The following is a 24,286-nucleotide window of genomic DNA, read 5'->3' on the forward strand; positions in this document are numbered from 1 at the left end:
CGTTGGGGCCCCAACCACTAGATGGGTGGGGCCCCTTGTGGTCCTTCATAATGAAAAAATAAAAAACAAAAAAGGAAAAGAAAAAGGTAAAAAGAAAGAAAAGAGAAAAATACAAAAAAGAAAAAAGATACATGGTAATTTACCAAAACACCCCTATCAGGTTTTTGGTTGTACAGAAAAATAAAAAGAAATAAAATATGTATGTATATACATATATGTATATATATATACATACATATTTTAACACGCCTTCTCAAACTTTACCGGGAGAAGACCGAAAGTTTGCTAAGAAGCTATGTCACATGGGTGCGGGTGCAAGTGCGGGTGCGGCACAATTCCAAAAAATTTGGACACGGGGACTCGGCTATATATATATATATATATATTAAAAAATATATATTATAAATATATATTTTAAATATATATAATTATATATATAACAATAAATTAACACATAAAGATTGTAAATTTTAAAGCAAAAATAAAAAAGCAATTCTTAACAACACAAACTTACCAAAATATAACACATAAAGAAGCTTGTGAGTGTGATAAACAACAAAACTTATCATAAATCTTCCTCATCGTCTGAATTAGAGGGAAGAACTGGATCGAGGTAGTCCATGTTGAGAGTATGTAAATTATGTTCTCCCTCCAAGTTAAAATCTTCTGGATTTACATCCCAATTCTTGGATGGTCCACAACTGCATCAAAAAATGACTATATTAGTATTTAACTAAAAACTTTGAATACAAATATTTAAATACAAACTTTGAATACAAAGAAAAAAAAATACATATACTCTTCTTTGGTGCGGCGAGAAATTAATCGTAGATTTGAGTGAACATAAACCAAATCCTCTACTCTTTTGCTAGTGAGTTTGTTTCTTTTAATGTTGTGAATTTGAGCACATGTACTCCAATTTCTTTCACAACAAGATGATGTAGCATGTTGGGATAACAACTTCATTGCAAGACGTTGCAGATTTGGTGTCTCTGATCCATATGTTGCCCACCAATTAAGGTGATCTTTCTCGTCCTTTGCCACAAATGTTGCTAAAGAATCAAATCTTCTAGTAGAAAACTTGCCAAACTCACTATTTACAACCTTAAACATGTAAGGATCATTAAAAAGTCTTCCCAAATATATCATTCTATTTCTTGATATCTCAGGATCTTCATTTGGAGAAACATGACCAACACCTGCTGTCAACCATTTTTTTGCATAGTATTTTGGATTTAAAGAGTGTGCCATGCAATGTTAAGGTGTATTGTTTTTATTCTATCTCAGTAAAACTGAATGTACATGAGTATAAAATTCTGAATCATCAAGTGCAATATCTTTCTTCTCATGTTTAAAAATGATACTTTGAACGTTTTCAATCATATTGTCACACATTTCATAAATTCTATGAAGCATGGGTACATCTCTGTCAACTTCTCTCAACATTTCCCAAATAGGCTCTGTAAATTCAACAAAATATGTAATTTTATCCCACCAAAAATCATCATAGATGCATTTTTTGATAGCTTGAGCCTTGACATCATCTTCAGTACAATAAAAATCCCAATCTTGATCAGCCACCATCATCATCAATGTATTCTTGAGTTGCTTAATTCTTTTTATCATAACAATGAGAGAAGCAAAACGAGTTTCAGCAACTTTCAGTAACTTGAGATCAGAATGCCTATTATATATAGAAAGGGCATGATGATGGTTTACAACAAAATTTCTAATATTTCGAACATCATGCTCTATTTCCTCAATCCATAAGCACATTTCATGTGCATGTGCATCATCTTTTGATGGATTGCATATACTCTTAAGTGTCAAATTTAAACTGTGTGTTGCACAAGGAGTCCAAAAAATATGTGAATATGTATCTTCACTTGCCAAATTCATTCCCGCACGACTGCAAACTGGAGCATTGTCAGTAATGATTAGCACCACACTTTCGTCACCCACTTCTTTTATCACTTTGACAAATAATCTCTTTAAATATTCAACATCTTTATACTCTCTAGATGCATCAACAATCTTCAAAACGATTGGCCCATTAAGTGAGTAAGCAATGAAGTTTATCAGTGGTCGTCTTTGTTTATCAGTCCATCCACCAGAAACAATCAATATTCCATGTCGTTTCCATGCAAATTTTTTGGTCTCTAACAAGTCTTCAATTCTATTTTTTTCCTCTGAAAAAATGACTGTTCTTAGTTTTTTTGAACTAGGAGGCACATAACCACTCAAATTACAATTAGCCAAAGATGTAATCATATCTTTCCAGTATGGACTTCTAGCTACATTAAAAGGAATTGAGCTTGAGTAAAAGAATCGACCAATCTTTTTATCAATTTATGCTCTTGCCATGTGTTTGAATGACGCTTGTATTGTTTTATTGCTTTCCATCTTTCTTTTCTTTAAAAGCTCTTCTTGTATATCATTAGCAGTAGGAAAAGACAAATTAATCGAATCGCTTCTCATCTCTGCAATTTTCTTTTTTTCAGCTTCCTCTTGTTCTTTTTTTAATTGCTTTAACATGTCTTTGCCAACCCCATAACATGCCCTAATTTCTTGACCACGAATATGCAAAAGATGTGCTTTCACACGCGTATAATAACCTGTGAAAACAGTCTTACATAGATTACAATGAAACTACACATTCCCACCACCACCACTACTAGCTTTTACCCCTTTTGTCACAAGCCTCCAAAGTGGTTGAGAAACTTCTAATTCAGGGTTAGAACTTGAACCAAATGTATTGACACTACCGCTAGAACTCGCCATTATATCTGAAAACTGAAAACTGAAAAGAAAATAAGTAAATAAAATAAAGTTAATAAACACTTCAAAATAATAGTAATAGGAGCTCCAGGTTCGTTCCCCCTGTTCAAACCAGGCCCTCCTCTGCAAACCAGGTTCGAGATAGGGGGCTTACCCCCTATCTGATGCAAAAAGGAGGGGCAGGGCAAGCCCCTGTTGAACCTTATCAGTGGCAGGGGCTTCGCCCTTGCCAAAAAGCCAAAGGCAGCAGGGGAAACGAGGAGGGCACTCGTTCTTATTTTCCGGCAGCCCCCCCCCCCTCCCTGCACCCTCTGCTCGCAGAAGAGGGGCTCGACCCTTCCCTTTGCCTTCGATTTACAGAGGAGGGGCTCAGCCCCTCCTCGTTTCCCTTCTGTCTGACGGGGCAAGGCTCGGCCTGTCAGTCGAGCCCCCTCCTTCCCCCACTCCTTCTTACCTCTGCGATAAAAGGGAAACAAGGAGGGGCCGAGCCCCTCCTCTGTGAATCAGAGGTACAGGGAGGGACCGAGCTCCTCTTCTGCGAGCAGAGGGTGCAGGGGGGAGGGGCCTGCCTGACATAAGTGAAACGAGGAGGGGCCAAGCCCCTCCTTTGTAAATAGGAGGCACAAAGAGGGGCCGAGCCCCTCTTCTGCGAACAGAGGGTGCAAGGAGGGAGGCTGCGAGCAAAGGGTGCAGGAGGGTCGACATACCTGTTGAGTGTTGACGGAGCGGGAGACGGTGGCTGGCACCTGTGCGGACCGTCGCCGGAGTCTGGATCGCCGACGTGGGTGTAGGAGAAAGCTGCAGGGGCTGAGGGGGAGAGGCAAAATCGAGAGGGTAAGCCCCTCCCCCTGTCGATAAATCCCTTTTAGGGTTCGACTGCAGATGAATTTTGGATCTGGGTCGGGTCCGGACCTGATCCGACCCGGATCCAAAACGTATTTTAAAAATCAAAACGGACATTTTTGGACTCGGTCAAAGTTGACCGAGTCCAAAATGTAGATGGACTTAGCCTCGACTCGTTGACAGAGTCCGACTCTGTGTTGACCGAGTTCGGGCCGAGTCTGAAGCCGCACTCGTGTCCGCACCCGTGTCGGGGCGTGTCGACTCGGGTGCGGCGCCTCCTTAGCCGAGTCCGTGTGACATAGCTAAGAAGAAACATAAATCGTGAAATTGGGAGCGCTTTGGTGAAGAAGTCAGCCTGAAGTAACATATGGTAATGTGATAGTTCCTTTGAGATATTCGTCTCGAACATAGTGGCAATCCATTTCGATATGCTTGGTCTGCTCGTGAAAAGTATGATTGCTTGCGATATAGATTGCGCTTTTGTTATCACAACACAACTTGGTGGAAGAAGAAACGAGGACGCCCATTGTTAAAATGTATCATTCAACATTTGTAATATTATATATATTTTATATATATAAAGGATAATACATATTCATATATGGTATATATGCATATCTATTATCCTAATTATATATATAAAATATATATTTCACTATTTATAGGCATAGGGGTAGTTTAGACATTTTACAGTTTTACGCATATTCCATTTGGAATATGTTTGTAATTTTACTTTTAATTTTTCTTTTTTATTTTTCTCTTTTTTGTGGTTTACACCACCTAGGGAGACTCCCCAAAGAGTCGTTGGGGAGCCCCCAACGGTCACAAATATGACCGTTGGGGGCTCCCAACGACTCCTTTGGGAGCCCCCTAGGTGGCTCCTCTCTTGTGTTATAAATAGGGGTCTCCCCCTTGTAATTCCTTTAAGATTTGGAGGAGCTCTTGCTCCATTGTAAAAGGGTTTTTACCCTCTTCTTCAATAATATTCAACTTATGACTTTATGTCATATTTTTGCCCCTTGTGTGAGTTTATGTGTTAGCACATTATGTGCTTGTGTTGTTCCCTTTAATGGGTTTATTCGCACTTCATGTGCATGTGTATGGGTTCATTATTGAACCTAATGTATGCAAAGCCACTTTCTAATATGGTATCAGAGCCCGGTTACGATGGGGTTGTCTCTTGGCGCAACGGAAAGCGTGATGCTCAAGAAATGATGAAGTATTCGTTGTTACTCTCTTTTTTTAGAAGCTTTCGGTATGTATCTCTTTTCTTAACATATTATGCATTATGAAACTTTTTTTTTCTTGCACATTTAGTGTTTTTTGATAGTTGAATCATTTCCTTTCACATTTCACGTGTTCGTATATTTTAAAACATCTACTTTTAAATTTGGTAAATTTGTTTATTGTTCAAATATATAATTCTTGGTTATATAGTTATCGATTTCTCATCACATATAATAGTAATTTATGTTTTGCAAAATTGTTTTTCAATTATGTGAGATTTATGATTTTTCATAAGAATTTCGTGATTAACCTATAAGTTAACTTTTTAAATACGATTTCTTGCTAGATTAATGATCTTTGTTTAAAAACTCTTTAATCTCATATAAAGTCTAATTTGTTTTAAGTTCCTCTCTTGTTTATGGATTTTAGTGCATTTTTTGGAAAAATCTTGATATAATTCTTGTATAAGAATCTCTCACATCTAAATCCTTGTTATGAATTCTAAGTAGTTCTTGTTAATGATAACTATTTATGAAAACTCCTAAAGATGTTTCAATGATTTTGGTTTATTTAAAGGTTTTTTTTTGAAAAATTGTTTGTGATAAATAGGTTGTTCGAACCGTTTAAAAGATCTTTTAAAAGAATTTCTCACACTATATAGAATGCATAGTGTATCTATTACATCTTTTTGATATAAAAGATTTCATTAAATTTATTGATGCAACTTTACAAACTTGTTGGTTTGTATTTTTCACATAAGATTTCAAAACCTCTTGATTGTATCTCTAAGGATGCCTACATTGGCCATAATATGGTCTTCTTTTAAATTGCATTTATCAAACATAAAATTGCATAATTGAAGCTTGAGAGACTCAAGCATTTGCATCTTTCATGAAATACATGCATGTTTGATATTATTACACTTTTTGCGTATTCTTTGTTCAAGTGTTGTGAGAGTGCCTTCGTGCACATCTTTTTTTAAAGTATTTGTACTCATATACGTATTGTCTCTTCGTAGACATTTTTACATTGTGGAGTTTTTGTGCACATTTCTTTTGGTGAAAGTGTAATGAATTTAGATATTGATTCTTTTGTTGAATCATTATAAAACATTGTAAGTGCTTATAGCACTTTGTACGTTTCCGCATATCTCAATCAAAGAATATTAAAACTTGTTGTATGGGATTTAATCCCAATTCTATAAATTTTCAAGTATTTTTGAATATCTTTTCTTGGGTATTGTGTTAAAGCTCTCCTTGCGAACCATTACGGTTCTTGTGATTTCTTTGTTAGAAGCTTGATTTTCTTCTCTTGATTATCCCAAGATGATTTCTTTATGTCATTATGTTCTTTGAAAAAGTTTTTTTTATGGTACTTATCTTATCCATCACAAGTTATATGATGCATCAATTCTTTTATGGCCCTATTGTTATATTTGAGGTGAGTTATGGGCACCTTGTGTTATATCATTTTAGATTGTCCACTTGCCATATTATAGATGGTGGTTGAGGTGAGTTATGGGCACCTTGAGACTCTAGAATGATTTGGTATATGATCTCTAATTATGAGTATGTCACTCGTTGTTATGTCATTTTAGATTGTCCACTTACCATATTATAGATGGTGGTTGAGGTGAGTTGTGGGCACCTTGGGACTCTAGAATGATTTGATATATGAGTGTGTCACTAGTTTGATGTTGGCCATTGATCTTATGGATGCTCTTATTTATATATAAATGTGATGGATATATGATGTTTGAAACCTTAAAATGTTTTAAGGTATATTAAAATCAAGGTTTTAGGGATTATTGCCCAACCTTTTATTGTTTATGAAAAATTATGAGTGCATTTTGCACATTTGTGATTTCGTGCTTTTGTGCACAAGTGTTCCATATGTTCTTGGTGTGCGTATGTTCACACATTTATTTTCAAGAATATTGTTCTATCGATTGTTGTATCTTGTTAAAGATACTTTTACATAGTTTATTCCAAAATGTTATTTTTATGGGTATTCTTTTTGAAGAATATTGTTGATTCAAGGTTTGATTTATATATATGTTTGTCATTACAAGTTTTATTACCTCAAAAGTCTTCTCCTTTTATGCCCCTTATCTAAGTGTCATCATATGTAGACAAGAATTTTATTACACCTTCGTGTGTTGGTAGCCCTTTGTTGGCTTTTGCTCTCTTGGTATAGTAGCTGAACACACTTGTCTTGAGTGTTATTATATGTAGACAAGACACATTGATTCACACCATGGTGTGTGATTTTAGCCTATGTTGGCATTTGTGTCCTTGTTCTAGTCGCTGAGATGTATGCCCATGATTGGCTTATTTCACTCATTTCAAGTGTCATCTTATGTAGACAAGAGATGTATTGTGATTTAGCCCATGGTTGACTTGTTACTCTTGTTCTAGTAGCTGAACATACTTGGTTTTAAGTGTATTTTTACGTAGACAAGAGATGCTTTTGGTACATGTTGGCATGTATTCTCTTGTTATTGTCGTAGATGCACTCATTTCAAGTATTATTATATGTAGACAAGAGATTTTTTTACACACCTTAGTGTGTGTCATTTGGCCTTTAATGACATTATATTTATATTCTTGATCTAGTAGCTTATACACTTGATTTACGGGATTTGGAGGACTAATGAGGTAGTTGCTTGTAGTGGATAAACTATTTTTGAAAAATTACAAAATTTATTGTGTTTTTTTATACAAGTGAATCATATCTATATGTTTTTAAAATTGATTTTTTAGCATTTAATCTATATATTAAGTGCTTACAGTTCTTCGACGACTTTTGTATTTGATATGCAAAATAAGTCTTTTGTCTCAAATGATATTTTTTTTTGAATCTTGGGTGAATGCTTTAACATATTTAGTCAAATCATGCTTCATATTTATGACATTTGTTTGACATAGATCTTCTTCCTAAAGATGTGAAAAACTCTATTGTTGATCTATACATGTTAAATATACCTTTATAAAGCCTCTCTTATTGAAGAAAATATTCGACATGCCTTTGGACATTAGAATCCATGATCATTTAAAACTTTTTGGACTCTTGTGTTCATTTTGACTAAAGTATGTTTGGAGCATGTTCATTGATGATTTCTTAAGCGTTAATTCATTTTGATAGTATATGCATATGCTCATTATGGCCTTTTGGGCCCTCATTCAATAAAGCATATGTAGCTTATGCCTCTTCGTAGGCTTATTGTGGTGTCCCTTAGTGGACCATTTTGTTATTTCTCATTATGGGGTTGTGATTGTCCAATGATGGACCTTATAAATGCATTATGCATTCTTGCAATTAGTTTCCGCTCACTCTTTAACATGATATTTGATTTTTGAAACTTTGGTTTTCTAAACTTTCTTTTCATGCTAAAATAATTATCCTATTATGCATAAAATTTTGCACCTTGTTAGGAATGTTCCTTTTTTAGTAAAGTGCAAAGATATTTTTTACTTGTTCTTTGTTGTTGTTCCTCAGGATCTTGAAGATAAGAGGAAAAGAAGTACCTTGGATAGATCATGGAAGGTGCTCATCGTTAAAGACGTTGGAGGAAGACATTTGCAATGGCATTCGTACTGAAGAAGCCTTGAGATTCTTCCTCTTGCTTTCTTCAATCTTTTCGTTCCCCCACGCAAAGCTTGAGGGGGGGTGTTAAAATGTATCATTCAACATTTGTAATATTATATATATTTTATATATATAAAGGATAATACATATTTATATATGGTATATATGCATATCTATTATCCTAATTATATATATAAAATATATATTTCACTATTTATAGGCATAGGGGTAGTTTAGACATTTTACAGTTTTACGCATATTCCATTTGGAATATGTTTGTAATTTTACTTTTAATTTTCCTTTTTTATTTTTCTTTTTTTTGTGGTTTGCGCCACCTAGGGAGACTCCCCAAAGAGTCGTTGGGGAGCCCCCAACGGTCACAAATATGACCGTTGGGGGCTCCCAACGACTCCTTTGGGAGCCCCCTAGGTGGCTCCTCTCTTGTGTTATAAATAGGGTTCTCCCCCTTGTAATTCTTTTAAGATTTGGAGGAGCTCTTGCTCCATTGTAAAGGGTTTTTACCAGAGTTACCGGAAGCGCCTAGCTAAAAGGGGAAGCGCGCTTCGGAAGCGCGAAACGTCGCGCTTCCGAAGCGTGGGGGGAAGCGTCCCCCTTTTTTGGGAAGCGCGCTTCCCTTTAATGGGGGACGCGTTTCCCTTTAATGGGGGACGCGCTTCCCTTTAATGGGAAGCGCGCTTCCCCCACGCTTCCCCAACGCTTCCCCCACGCTTCCCCCTCGCTTCCCCCACGCTTCCCCTGTTTTTTCAAATTTTTTGTATTTTTTATTTTTTATTTTTATTTTTTTCGCTTCCCCCTCGCTTCCGAGACGCTTCCTGGGTCGCTTCCGAGACGCTTCCTAGGTCGCTTCCGAGACGCTTCCCGAATCGCTCCTAAGTGGTCCCACGCTTCCCCGCTTCCTAAAATTTTGAAAGTGCCTCGCTTCCCGCTCCCGCTTCCCGTATCGCTTCCCGCTCCCGCTTCCTCAACTGGCAACCATGGTTTTTACCCTCTTCTTCCTCTTTTTCAATAATATTCAACTTATGACTTTATGTCATATTTTTGCCCTTGTGTGGGTTTATGTGTTAGCACATTATGTGCTTGTGTTGTTCCCTTTAATGGGTTTATTCGCACTTCATGTGCATGTGTATGGGTTCATTATTGAACCTAATGTATGCAAAGTCACTTTCTAACACCCATATCATAGAGGAGACTTCTAAGCCATATGATTTTCATAGTTGTCATTGTCATGACTCGATATTCAGCTTCAGTGGATGATAGTGAGACTTTTTGCTGCTTCTTGCATCTCCACGAAATGAGAGATTCACCTAAAAAGATGCAAAAACCAGTGGTTGAGATACGATCATTGGGATTTCCTCCACAATCAGCATCAGTAAAAACAGTTAATTCCAGAGATGAGAAAGAGGATAAGAAAAGCCCTTTGGAGATGGTATTTTTAATGTATCGCACAATTCGCATCACGACCACCATGTGAACTGAAGTAGGTGCATGCTGAAACTGGCTTGCAGCATGAACCACATGAGCTATATCTTGACGGGTGATGGATAAGTAAGTAAGAGATTCAATTAATTGATGATAGGGGGTTGGATCCTTAAGTAGAACACCATCTTCAAGTCTCAGTTTTGCATTGATAACTTCCGGAGTTTTAACTTTCTTTTCATCGGATACTCCTGACTTGGTACAAATATCTGCTGCTAATTTTATTTGAGATAGAATGTATCCTCGGGAAGAGTATGCCACTTCAATACCTAAAAAATATCTCAAAAATCTAAGGTCAGACATATCAAAAGTTTTCTTTAATATGGACTTAACATCATTTACTCCCTTTTTGTCACTCCCAGTGATGATCATATCATCAACATACAGAAGGAAAATAACAATGGACTCAACTGTTTTCTTAACAAAAAGAGCAATGTCAGTATAACAAGAAATAAATCCCAAATTGATTAATACAGTACTAAACTTGTCATACCAAGCTTTAGGAGCTTGCTTAAGTCCATATAAAGCTTTTTTTAATTTTAAAATCTTACCATTTAAATTCATACCCGGAGGTGGTTCTATATAAACTTCTTCACTTAAATTTTCATTTAAAAAAGCATTCTTAACGTCAAGTTGAAAGATAGGCCATTTTTTAATAGATGCTATTGTAATAAGTGCTCGTACACTAGTCATGCGAGCAACAGGGGCAAATGTCTCATCATAATCCACCCCATATTCTTGGGCATGTCCTTTGGCTACTAAACGAGCCTTAAAGCTTTCTAAAGAACCATCACTTTTAGTTTTCACTTTGAAAACCCATCTACCTCCTATGGGTTTCTTGCCATTTGGGGGATCAATGATTTTCCATGTTTGTGCTCTTTTAAGTGCATTAAGTTCAAGTTCCATTGCTTCATTCCAATGAGCATATTGCTTAGTATCATTATAATGAGATGGTTCATGGAAAGAGTGAATAACTAATAAACAAGCTCAAAAATTTGGAGAAAAAGAATCATAAGATACAAATCTATTAGGTATTTTAGAAATACGATTTGATCTTCTTTGAGAGGATTCTTCTATTGACTCATTTTGAGAGAATTTCTCAAGAGCACAAGGATGATTACTTTCATTTCTCCTAGAATAGACTTGTGTGTGACTTGGTACATTTTCATTTAAGTTTTGAAGGTCATGTTGCTCATTAACCGTAGGTTCAATATATTCCTCACAAGGTTCAATATTAACATGATTATCTATATCTTTTTCTTGAGGCAATAAGTCAAACAAAAATGAATAATCAACATGTTCATTTAATTTATGCGAAAACCATTTTTTTTCTAAGAAAGTAACATCTTTTGAGATATAAAGTTTGTTATTTAATAGATCAAAACATCGATAGCCTTTTTGTTTTTCGCCATATCCTAAGAAAATGCATTCAATTGCCTTTGAGGAAAGTTTATCGTTTTTATGAGTTAGGACATAACATTTACATCCAAAAATTCTTAGTCTTTTGTAGTCGGGAGACATATTATAAAGTTTTTCAAATGGAGAAATATTTTTCAAAGCGGAAGATGGTGTTTTATCGATTAAATATGTTGAGGTTAGAACCGCTTCGACCCAAAAGTATTTAGGAATATTCTTGGAAATAAGTAAAGTTCTTGTGGTTTCTATTATGTGTCTATGCTTTCTTTCCGCAAAACCATTTTGTTGCGGAGTGTTTGGACAAGAACGTTGATGACAAATTCAATTTTCTTTCAAGTAGATTTGAAATTCATTGGACATATATTCGCCTCCCGAATCGGATCTAAGAATGGATAGGTTTCTTAAAAATTGATTTTTAACCATTGCATGAAATTCTTTAAAAAAGGAGAAAACCTTGGATTTGCGACTTAAGAAGTAAATCGAGTGAAATCATCAATAAAGACCACGTAGTATGAAAAGCCTCCTTTAGATAAAATAGGGGAAGGTCCCCATACATCGGAATGAACAAGTTCAAAAGGCCGAGTGGTGACATAACTTCTTTGAGAAAATGGAATAGCTTTAGATTTCCCAAAAATGCAATCTTTACAAGTCATGTGTTTGACTTTACAAGTATTATTCAAAAAAGAAAAAAGAGACATCTTTACAAAATTTGGGTGACCAAGTCTCTCATGCCAAACTTCAATACTTTTGTCGTTTACAAGATTACAAAATGACTTTGATGGAAGCATCAAAAAGTCCATAAAATAAAGATCGCCCCTTCTATGGCCTTGCTCAATCAGCTTCCCTGACTGGAGATCTTGCACGGTGCAATCTTTAGGTGAGAAAGAGACTTGGCATCCATGATCGGTAATTTGGGAAACGGGAAAAAGATTTAGATTGATTTTTGGAACGACTCTTACTTTAGGAACAAAAAAGTTTTGAGAGGTTTTAAAATCAAGTATTCCAACACTTTCAATTTTTAAAGATGTCCCATCGTTCGTTGAAACATAAGAAGATGTGGGTTCGGAAAAAACATTAGAAAGAGAGTTTTTATGAGATGTCATATGAAAAGAAGCACCAGAGTCTAGTATCCACATACCTGGAGGTGATAAAGAATAGGCGATGGCGACTCTCGATGTTGAAGAAGAAGAAGAAGTCTTGAGAAGATGTTGGAGAACTTCAGAAATATGGTTAAGAGTTTTTTTGATATCTCCTTCTTTGACACTTTCTTCTTCCTTCTTTGGAAAATTTTCTCCAACCGCGACCACTTTTCCTTTAAGCTTTGGACAAACCGACTTGATATGTCCCGGTTCATGCAATAGTGACAAATCACTCTTTTTCTATATCCGTTATTTTTGTTAAAGTGGGGAGGTTTATATGCTTTTACATTTGATTCGGGCCTAGTAACGGCCAAAATTTCATCACTCTTAATACTTATGCCAAGACGAGTTTCTTCTTGGCATACTTCGATTAGAGCATCTTCAATGTGCAAGGCTTTACTTCTATGAAGAAGGGATGCCCTAACTTGTTCAAATTCCGACCGAAGACCATGGAGGAATTGGAAGAAATGTTCCTTTTCAATTTGTTCTCTTCTTATCTCAATATCTTCCGGAGCTACCCACTTGGGCTCAAGAAGAACAAGCTCATCCCAAAGGGAGGTTAAAGTACTAAAGTAATCACGGACACTCATATCTGCTTGTCTAGTAGATCTAATTTTTTCTTGACAAAAAATTGTCTAGCTAGATCCTTTTGGGTATACATACCTTTAAGAAATATCCATGCTTCATTGGCTCTTCTAAACTTAGCAATGTTGGCACAATTTTTGCGGTCAACATTGTTCATAAACCATGCCAAGATTTTGACATGATTACTTTCCCAATCCTCAACTTTGAATTGATGGTCATTGATAGCTTTGATGCGCTCATTGCCATCTAAAGCTTTTTCAATCCTACTTTCAATTTTAGTGAGAACAAGAGAGGGTTCGGGAGTAGTTCCCATAACAAAACCCCAAAGTTTCTTACCTCTTAGATGATTTTTCATAACGGAGGCCTACATAAGGTAATTGTACCCATTGAGCTTAAAAGAGAGCTTCACTTTAGATTCGTGCTCCATAGGTACCGAATAACCTTCTTTTCTTAAAAAATTGAGAGGCACACGTCCCAAGACACCAACAAGAAGAGAATCCCGATCACCTTCCTTGCTTAGAATCCCAATCACCTTCCTTGCTCTGATACCATGTAATGAAAAAGGCGGAAACACTAATAATGCAAAACACACTTTGAAGAAGCCAAGAACACAAGCACTAAGATTGCATACTTAACCCACTAAGGGGTAAAGTGCCTATAAGGCATAAGATTAATATTATTGAAGAGAGAAGGTGGGTGAAAAACCCATACATATGCAAGTGTGAGCCTCCTCTATTTATAGAGGAGGAGAGCTAAAAAGAGGGACCACAAGGGGGACTCCCTTCTAGTCGTTGGGAGCCCCAACGATCATAAATATGACTGTTGGAGCCCCAATGACTAGATGGGTGGGGCCCCTTGTGGTCCTTCATAATGAAAAAATAAAAAACAAAAAAGGAAAAGAAAAAGAAAAAGGTAAAAAGAAAGAAAAGAGAAAAATACAAAAAGAAAAGATACATGGTAATTTACCAAAACACCCCTATCGGGTTTTTGGTTGTACAGAAAAATAAAATATGTATGTATATACATATATGTATATATATACTTATATATATACTATATATATGTATGTATATATATATAAGTATATGTATATATATACTTATATATACATATTTTAACAACTATGTCACATGGGTGCGGGTGCGGGGATGCGGCACTTCCAAAAAACCCGAGTGCGGGGGTGCGGCAAAAATAAAAATAAAAAAATAAAAATATATATATATATAGGACTAACCAGTTTTTTTTTGCTGGTGTGTTTGTTTGAAAACTTGTTACCCAGGTTCTGCTTGTTGTGTACTTTGGCGCAACGGGACAAAATTGATGAACCGAAAGGATTGGCAATCTGATCGACCCAGCCTGTTGCGTTCTGCTGACTGTCATGATTCAATCATGTTTGAAACTCCCTGGTCTTCACAAAAAAAATATAAGCGAAAGGTTTGATGTGGTTTGTTGGAGAGAGAGTCTTCACGAGGCCTACGACTCCACCGCCACTGTCACGCCACTGTCACGCCACTGCCTAGGGTTCTTCAAATTTCATTTTATATACAGTTGCACACAGATCTCCGGTCTGGACTCTGGATGACAACTAAAAGAAATTTATTGGATTTGACATGTGGAAAAGAGAGGTCTACACTAGGCTACGGCTAGAGCACCCATCTCGTCACGAGAAAAGTGAATACTAATAACCACCAAGGCTACCACCACCATTATCATTTATTATGGAGAGAGAAAATCCTTGATGAAGAAAGATCTGGATGGTTGAAGGATAAAGACTTTAAAAGGCTCTTGAATTTTGGTTTTAATTTTTGAGGAAGATGGATCATCATTTCCAAGTTAACAATATGTTTTCCAACGCTTCAAATTCATTGTTTGGAGGCAGGAATAGCATGGGATGCCAACAAAGCTCATCAGATGTTGTGGACACAAGTGCCCCTTTATAAAACAAGAGCAGCAGCAGCAAGCAGGCATCTAGGCTTCGGCTGTTCCGTCCTTTCATTCTCTCATCACTACCTGCAGGGATCCAGCAAGCGGTGTGGAGAGGTGAAGAATCTGGAAGTCCTCGTCAGGGAATAGGCAACTCTAAAGAGACCGAAGCTATCAAGGCCAAAATCAAAATCAAAATCCAGCAAGGGGCGGGTCCCGCTGCGCGGTCAGCTGTCAGCAGAATTTTTTTTTTAAATTCCACAGCCCATTTCACAAGGCAAAATTAAAAAAAAAATCAAAAAATTGGACCAAAATGACCCTGGGTGCAGTCAATGCACCCAGGGTTGGGTTGATCACACCCGGTGCCGCACCCGCATCGCGTCGCGTCGACGCGTGTGCGGCACCTGTCTGGCCGAATCCCTGTGGACATAGGTATGATACATTCTGGGAAAATAAAGCTTCCATGGAAGAGAAGCAAATGAAACACTTTCTATACTTGTCAGATCATGAATTAGTAACTGCATCCAGTCCGAAAAGGTCCCAATTGATTCAAACTTTCTATTTTTGGAATAGGATATTTACAGAATCCCCATGAAGAGGATCAATATCTATATAGACACATAGATCCATGGATCCATACCCAAAATGATAATGATTCATAGAACTTGGATAGCAGTGATAATAAAAGGACCCTTGGTCTCTACCTTTCATAGTCGACCTTTGAATTATTTTCAAAGAACACATCTAGATTGTATGAGTTCCACTATAGCTTTTGTAATAGATGAATTTCCATCATTCAGTTTAACATATGCAACGTGGGTACTTTTGGAAGGGTGTTGTACCTGTGTCAACCGGTGTCAATACGGATACTGGTACCGGTACTTCATGGGTGCGGATTATACCAATTTCGGATCTGACCCAACCCATTACCTGTTATCTGGGATCATTTGCATCCATTTTTAAGGTGCGTAAAGGATTGTTTTCATTCACCCTTGTATAGTGTTTGATACACACCTACATGCATAAATATGTCCTTTTATAAGGAATAAATACATACATATTTTTGTATCTGTGTATGTATAGCTATACCCGTGTACCCATGATTTTTATGTCATACCCTACATACCCCACACCAGCACCCACACCCATGCGACATAAGGAGTATCGTCATTCAAACCATCCAAAGGCATTCGATTGATAAGAAATACAACACTACGGAAAGCTCCAGTTCACAAATCATTCCTCAAATTTGAGTCAGCCATCATGGTGACATACTGATGTTTTCTTTCAGCCATCCCATTTTGGGCTGGTGTTCTAGGATGTGACATTTGCACAATACCATGATCACTTAGGAATTCAGTGAAAAGCTTAGATGTGTATTCACCACCCCTATCACTACAGAAAGCAAGACTCTTTTTGGAAAATCAAGTTTTAACATATGCTTTCAATTGTTTAAAGACAAAAGAGACGATACTGGAAAAGTATCTTTAACAAGATACTATGATCAAGACCTTAATATTCTTGATGATAAGCATGTGCACACATGCACAAAAAGCACTCTTAGAACACTTGTGCACAAAAGCACAACTCACTAAATATCACAAATGCACAAAGGCATAAAAGAATAAAAGCTTTATTGAAAAACACTTGGGCTTTGTCCCAAAGCTTAGAATTACAAAGGGGGAAATGCCCCTATTTATACATAATAAGGAGGACCTTGGAGGTGTCCAACTTATAGACGTTGGAGGGGCCCAACGTATATAAGAGTGGCCCCCCAAGGTGAGTTGACTAAGTCAAATAAAAAGAAAGAAAAAGAAAAAAAAGCAAAATTACAAGCATATTCGTAAAATGAATATGCACAAGAGTGGTGAAATGACTAAACTACCCCTATGGCTAATAACAAAGAAATATATATTTTATATATATAATTAGGTAGATACATATACATATATATAGTATATGTATATGTATCACCTTTATATATATATATATAAAATATATATAGGATTACAATATTTGATATATAATTTAACACCCCCCTTCAAACTTAGGGCAAGATGACCGAAAGTTTGCCAAGGAGAAAGTTGAATCGTGGAGCACACAAAGCTTTGGTGAAGAAGTCTGTCAACTGATATTCTGAAGTAACATATAGAACATCGATGACTCTATTCAGATAGGCTTCACGAATATAGTGACAGTCCATTTCAATGTGCTTGGTCCGCTCGTGGAAAGTATGATTTTTAGCAATATAAATTGACTCTTGTTATCACAGCATAGTTTGGTGGGCCCTTCTAATATGATCCCCATGTCTTCTAGCAGCTGATGAATCCATACGATTTTCATGGTAGTAGTTGTCATGGCACGATATTCAGCTTTAGTTGAGGATAAAGACACTTTTTGCTGCTTGCATCTTCATGAGATCAATGAATCTCCTAAAAATACACAAAAACCAGTGGTGGAGTGACGGTTATTTGAGTCACCTCCCCAGTCAGAATCAGTATAAGCAATTAATTTTAATTCAGAAGAAGAGGATAAGAATACTCCCTTATTTAGTCTACCCTTTATGTATCTTATGATCCGCAGAATTGCATTCATGTGAACTGATGTTGGTGCATGTTGAAACTGACTTGCAGTATGAACTGCATGAGAAATATCTGGTCTAGTAATACTCAGATACATCAATGATCCCACAAGCTATCGGTAGGGGGTGCGATCAGAAAGAAGAATACCATCATCAATCTTCATTTTGGCTCCCACTATAAGAGGAGTTTCACAAACCTTATCATCCGTGATACCTGACCTGTCAATAATCTCAAAGGCAAGCTTAGTTTGAGATAAAAAATACTCTCTATGAGAGTATGCCACTTCAATACCCAAAAAATAAGTTAGGAACCTCAAATCAGACATTTCAAATCTATCCTTCAAAATTGATTTTATGCTTTTAATCCCTTTAGAATCACTTTCGGTTATAAGCATATCATCCACATATAAAAGCAGAATGACAATCTCTGCATTGGTTTTTTTAATAAATAAGGCAGTGTCAGTGAAACAGGATGAAAAACCATTTTCTAGCATTACAGAGTTAAACCTATCATACCAAGCCTTGGGGGCTTCTTTTAAACCATAAAGTGCTTTGCGAAGGCGAAACACTTTCCCTTTGGGAGTCTCCATTCCAGGTGGAGCATCCATATATATCTCTTCATTCAGATCACCATTTAGGAAAACGTTTTTAACATCCATTTGATAGATGTTGCATTTGTTGATTGAGGCTACGGTGATGAGACATCGGACAATGACCATTCGGGCCACAGGGGCAAAAGTTTTTTCATAGTCAATCCCATAGTCTTGACTATATCCCTTTGCAACTAATCTCGCCTTATATCTTTCAAGAGATCCATCGCTCTTAGTTTTTACTTTAAATACTCATCTACATCTTATTGTTTTCTTACCCTTAGGAAGATCTTGAAATTCCCAGGTCTTGGCTCTTCTCAGAGCACCGAGTTCATTTTTCATAGCTTCTACCCATTCAGAACATTTATGTGCTTCCTCAAAATTTCTAGGTTCTATGTAAGAATGAATGACACTAAGTCATGCCCTATATTTAGGTGAAAAAGAGTTATATGAGATAAACCTAGAGGGAGCTTTCCTATGTCTTTCGGTCATTCGCAGGTTCTCCTCTCTTGGAGAAACAGTCCTACTGGTGTCATCATATCTTTCAAGAGCACTTCTGAAGGTGTTTTTATCTCTATGGACATAGGTGATGGGCTCTCTAGATGATCCCTCATCGATATGTTGATAAGGAGAGAGCATAGCGGTGATAGTTTCCTCTGTTTCATTATCGCTTGAGTTATTCTGAGTTGACTCATCATCACTTGTATCATCTTTAGCTAACATTTCAAATAGAAAGGAATAATCCATATTCTCATCATGAGATACAAGGCTTTCGAAACCACTAAGATTTTCCAAAAAACTCACATTTCTGGAGACATACAATTTGTCATTTTTAACATCATAACACCGAAAACCCTTTTGGGTTTCCGAATAACCAAGAAAGGCGCGAGGAATGGCCTTTAGAGAAAGCTTATCATTTTTATCCGTAAGAACAAAACATTTACATCCAAACACCCTTAACCTGCTCTAGTCAGGTTCCTTCTCGTATAATTTTTCAAAAGGAGAAATTTTGTTCAAATTTTTTGATGAAAGTTTATTTATGAGATAGACCGATGTAAGGGTTGCCTCAGCCTAGAGTTTTTTTGGAATGTTTTGCGAAATAAGCAAAGTTCGAGTTGTTTTAATAATATGCCTATGCTTTCGTTCGGCTAGTCCATTTTGTTGAGAGATTTTTGGACAAGATTTTTTATGGAGAATACCATAACTTTCAAGATAACTCTTGAATTCATTTGATAGGTATTATACTCCAAAGTCAGATCTAAGGATTTTTAAGTTCCCATTGAATTGATTTAAGATCATCATATGAAAAGTTTTGAAAGTCGAAAAAACTTCATGCTTATGTTTGAGAACATATATCCAACAATACCTAGTGTAATCATCAACAAAAATCACATAATATGAGAATTCTCCTTTAGATATCACAGGAGCCGGACCCCATACATCGGAATGAACGATTTCAAAAGATTTTGTTGTAAACATGGATCTTTGATAAAAAGGTAAACTTTTCATTTTTCCAAGAATACATTCATTACATGTAAAATCTCTTTTACAAAGATGTTTAACAAAAGGTAAATATAAAATTTTAACAATATTGGGATGCCCAAGTCTCCACACATGAATATCTTTATTTTGGACAACATTACAAAATTGATTCTTGGGAACTTGGAGAAAGTCAACATAGTAGAGATCTCCTTTCCTAGAGCCTTCCCCAATCAACTTATCGGACCGGCGATCCTGTATCCAATATTTATTAGAAGAAAATTTTATATCGCAACCATGGTCCGAGAGTTGAGAAACCGAAAGCAAATTCAAATTTAGTTTTGATATGAATCTAATTTTTGGAATAAAAAAATCTTGTTTTCAAAATTGCCTATTCCTTTAATTTCAAGGGACGTTTCGTCCGCCGTTGAGACAAAAGATGAAAAAGAATTTTTAGAGTATTTGGAAAGAGAACAAGCACTTGGGGTCATATGAAATGATGCACCGGAATCTAAGAGCCAAGATGTCTTACCAGGAGGGGAAGAGGTTGACATAGCGGCTCCGAAAATTCCTTCATTGAAAAGAGGTTGAAGAGCTTCCATAATTTGTTGTAGAGAGAGACCCATTTGAAGAGGATGGTCGTTCTTCCGATTGAGTGGTGGTGGCTATTGCAAGCAATTTCTTCCATTTTGGGCAAATTGGTTTGATATGCCCCGGTACTTTACAAAAATGACAATTTAATTTGCTATAGTGTCTCTTTCCATTTTGCCAATTTCCTCCTTGATTTTGATTCTTAAAACGAGGAGGTTTGTAGGTCCTCACATTGTTACCCGGTCTTGAAACGACATTCACCCCTTTACTTTCTTCTTGAATAGAAGAGGTTGCAAGGATGCTAGGATTGCTTTTACTAATGCCCATACGGGTTTCTTCCCCACTCAATTTAGTAATAACATCTTCGATGACGGGAGATGTGAAAGAAGAAAGAAGAGAAAATCGAATTTGTTCAAATTCGGGTCTAAGACCATTTAGGAAGTTAAAAAAGCCATCTTCCTTTAGTTGTTTGTGTCTAAGCTCGATAGCTTCACCACTCCATTTGGGTTCAAGCATAGCAAGCTCATCTCAAATGGAAGATAATTCAGCAAAGTATTCCTGAATAGTCATCTCATTTTGTTGTAAGGTCAAAGCCTTCTTTTGAAGATAGTATTTGTGTGACAAATCTCTTGAAGTATACATTTTTTCAAGATATAGCCAAGCTTCTGAAGCTTTCTTGAATTTAATGATGTTGGCATTGATCTTAGTTTTAACGGATGAGAAAAACCAAGATAGGATCATAAAGTTTTTTATTTCTCATTCGTAATGTTTCTTTGAATAATCTTCAAGAGCTTTTTGCCTTTCTTCTCTTTCAAGAATCTTTATATCTCCTTTTTCCATAATAGTAATTTTTGGTTCGGGTTTCGGTATCGAACCTTGAACATACTCCCAAAGCCCCTTCCTTTTAATATGGGCTTCCATATTACCGACCCAAACATGATAATTTGAACTGTTGAGTTTAAACCCGAGGGAGAAGTGGGAGTCTTTTTCGCCCATTAGAGAGGATAGAAATAAAAAAGGAACACGTACCTCAATAGATTTTTAAGTCTTTCTTGATAAGGAAGACTTCTAAAATATTGGCCGAAGAAAATGATCTACTTCAATCTCCAATAGTTTGAAGGCACGTTTTTTGAGGCACCGAAGAATGTGGAGAAACGCCTGATCTTCCTTCCTTAAACCTTCGCTCTGATACCATGTAAAAGTATCTTTAACAAGATACTATGATCAAGACCTTAATATTCTTGATGATAAGCACGTGCACACATGCACAAAAAGCGCTCTTAGAACACTTGTGCACAAAAGCACAACTCACTAAATTTCACAAATGCACAAAGGCATAAAAGAATAAAAGCTTTATTGAAAAAACTTGGGCTTTGTCCCAAAGCCTAAGAATTACAAAGGGGGAAATGCCTCTCCTTTATACACAATAAGGAGGACCTTGGAGGGGTCCAACTTATAGACGTTGGAGGGGCCCAACGTCTATAAGAGTGGCCCCCCAAGGTGAGTTGACTAAGTCAAATAAAAAGAAAGAAAAAGCAAAATAAAAAAGCAAATTTACAAGTATAAAATGAATATGTGCAAGAGTGGTAAAATGACTAAACTACCCCTATGGCTAATAATAAAGAAATATATATTATATATATATAATTAGGTAGATACATATATATAGTATATGTATATGTATCACCTTTATATATATATATATAATATATGTATATAGGATTGCAATATTTGATATATGATTTAACATATACTTGGTTTTCAAGAAGAAAATCCAAGTGTATCTACTAAAATCATGGACAAAAATAACATAAAGGTTCTTTTATTAGAATGACTAAAGGTAGTTCATGACTTACAAATACAACTATCACAGAAAATAAATTTCTCATAAGTTTTTCTTTCAACTAAATCAGATCTTTTTTTTTTATAATCAATCACCCATTCATTAGTGGGTGCCAATCAAGGGATTGGTCCTTCCAAGAATGGTTAATACCAACCCTAGCTAATCTAGAAAGATCTCTAACCAAAAAATCAGATTTACATTGAGCAAAAATAACTATCACTCTATCAAGGCGATACAACATGTCCATAAAATGGGTTTGGGGGGGGGGGGGGGGGGGCGGGTGCCCAAGTTGGACCGCCTCCCTTCTAGGGCCCAGCATAGGCTGCCAACCAGGTCAGCCCGCCCCATCTCTAACATCACATTTCCAGTTAAGTTGGCGATTTCTAAAATCTTTTCCCAAGCCCCCCATTCCTTGTCTTGCAAGTTCCCTTGCAAGGTAAGGCATCCCGCGCACTAAATAAGATCTTTATTACACAAGACATTCAAAAAACCAAAATTGCAATGCCCTAATCTATGATGCCATAAATAACTCAATCTCGCTAACAGGATGTTCCGCTCCAGACAGAAGCAACGAACAAGGAAAGAAAGGTGATGACAATGTTGAACTCGATGACTGGACTTCATTTACCACATAGAGACCACCACATCTTCTCCATTCAACGAACATCTGCTTCGTGTGTATGTCCTTCACAGAAATAAAAAACGAAGTAAAGGAGATGTAAAATTTCATTTGATCAGTCAATTGGAAAACCACGATAAGATTACGGCTAATGCTAGGATCAAGAAGAGTATTTGACAAGTAAAAGGGTCCAGAATGAGTAGGAACAAGGACTATGCCTATGTGAGTGATGGGGTGGTGTCTATCATCTCCAGTAATAAATCCTACCTGAACCTTGATAAGGTATAGCATGAACAAATTTACCTGAATCTCCTGTAACATGATTGGCTACCCCTAAATCAAGATATCACGTACTTTGAGAAGAGGGAAGTTGGCCTTTGTTGTCTTATTATATATATCAATCACTGATAACAAAGATATTTTGAAAATATCGCAAGATTCTCTGAGAAATTAAGGTAGCTGATATTATTGGGAAAATCTTGCAATATTTTCAAAACATCACCAAAATGAAAATATCACAATATTTATGAAAAAAAATCTTATTTTATATATTTTAAGCCAATCTTTTGTATTTTTGTTTCTTTTGTATTTTAAATGCTTTCCAAACTTATTTCCTTATATTTTGCAAGAAAATTGATACAAAACCTATTATTTTCTTACCTTTCTTATTATTTTTTAATTTTTAAAACTCCTGAGATTTTTCTGAGAAAAACCAATTTTTGAAAATCTCTCCAAGAAAAAACCTCACCGAGATATTACCTTGAACGATATAGGTGACTATGATATATTTTGCCCTGAATTCCATGCATTGGAAGGTCGAGGCTATTGAATACTCAACTGGTTGAATGTTGTACTGAGAGCATCATGATCTTGATAAGAAGCCACTGACACAGGATACGCCATATAAGCCGCCGAAGATGTTCCAGGAGCTCTTGAAAAGGGAATTTGTGGTCTTGGAGGCTCAGAGGACTATGCCCTTGGAACCCCGTAGGGTACTCCAGAAAGGGCCTAGAATCTAGCCGGAATGGGCACAGCAAGAGGGCAATATGTCAACACATATTGCCAGTACAAGTGATATTATTCGGACGTGGTCCACTACCATGAGTAGGCAAGATACCTACTCTATCAAAAGAGTTGGACCTGCCACGTCCTTTGCCTTTTCTTTCATGTTTGGGTCCTGAGGGCGAACCCACAAACAAAAGTTCATGTTGTGGCTGATCACCATCCTTCTTCGTTGACAAACTACCAAGATTGAACGTTCATGTTGTGGCTGATCACCATCCTTCTTCGTTGACAAACTACCAAGATTGAACATGGCTTCATGTTCTAACAACATGAGCGTAGCTAATCAAAGGTGGCCAAAGAGATATCCTCGTATACATGGCGACAAACATGTACTATGCTCCTAATCACCCCAATGCTTGCATATAGATCTCCCCATCTTCAATGGGAGCTCCAATGGCAGCCAGCTGATCAGTGGTAGATTTAACCTTACTGAGGTATTCTATCACATTAGAGTCTCTCCTGACAACTTTTCTGAATTCTCCTTTCAAGTGGTAATTCTTGGGTGTTGATATTTGCTCAAAC

General features: G+C 36.6%; 1 protein-coding gene across 7 annotated transcripts in view; it reads left to right on the forward strand.

Moving 5' to 3' along the window:
• LOC149816446 (methionine aminopeptidase 1D, chloroplastic/mitochondrial-like) overlaps window positions 1–24,286 on the forward strand; it is a 54,617-nt gene that overhangs the window by 15,324 nt on the left and 15,007 nt on the right. The window lies entirely within an intron of this gene.

The sequence above is a fragment of the Nuphar pumila genome, chromosome 14 (assembly GCF_984573655.1).
Source record: "Nuphar pumila chromosome 14, dmNupPumi1.hap1.1, whole genome shotgun sequence".
Classification (NCBI taxonomy): domain Eukaryota; kingdom Viridiplantae; phylum Streptophyta; class Magnoliopsida; order Nymphaeales; family Nymphaeaceae; genus Nuphar; species Nuphar pumila.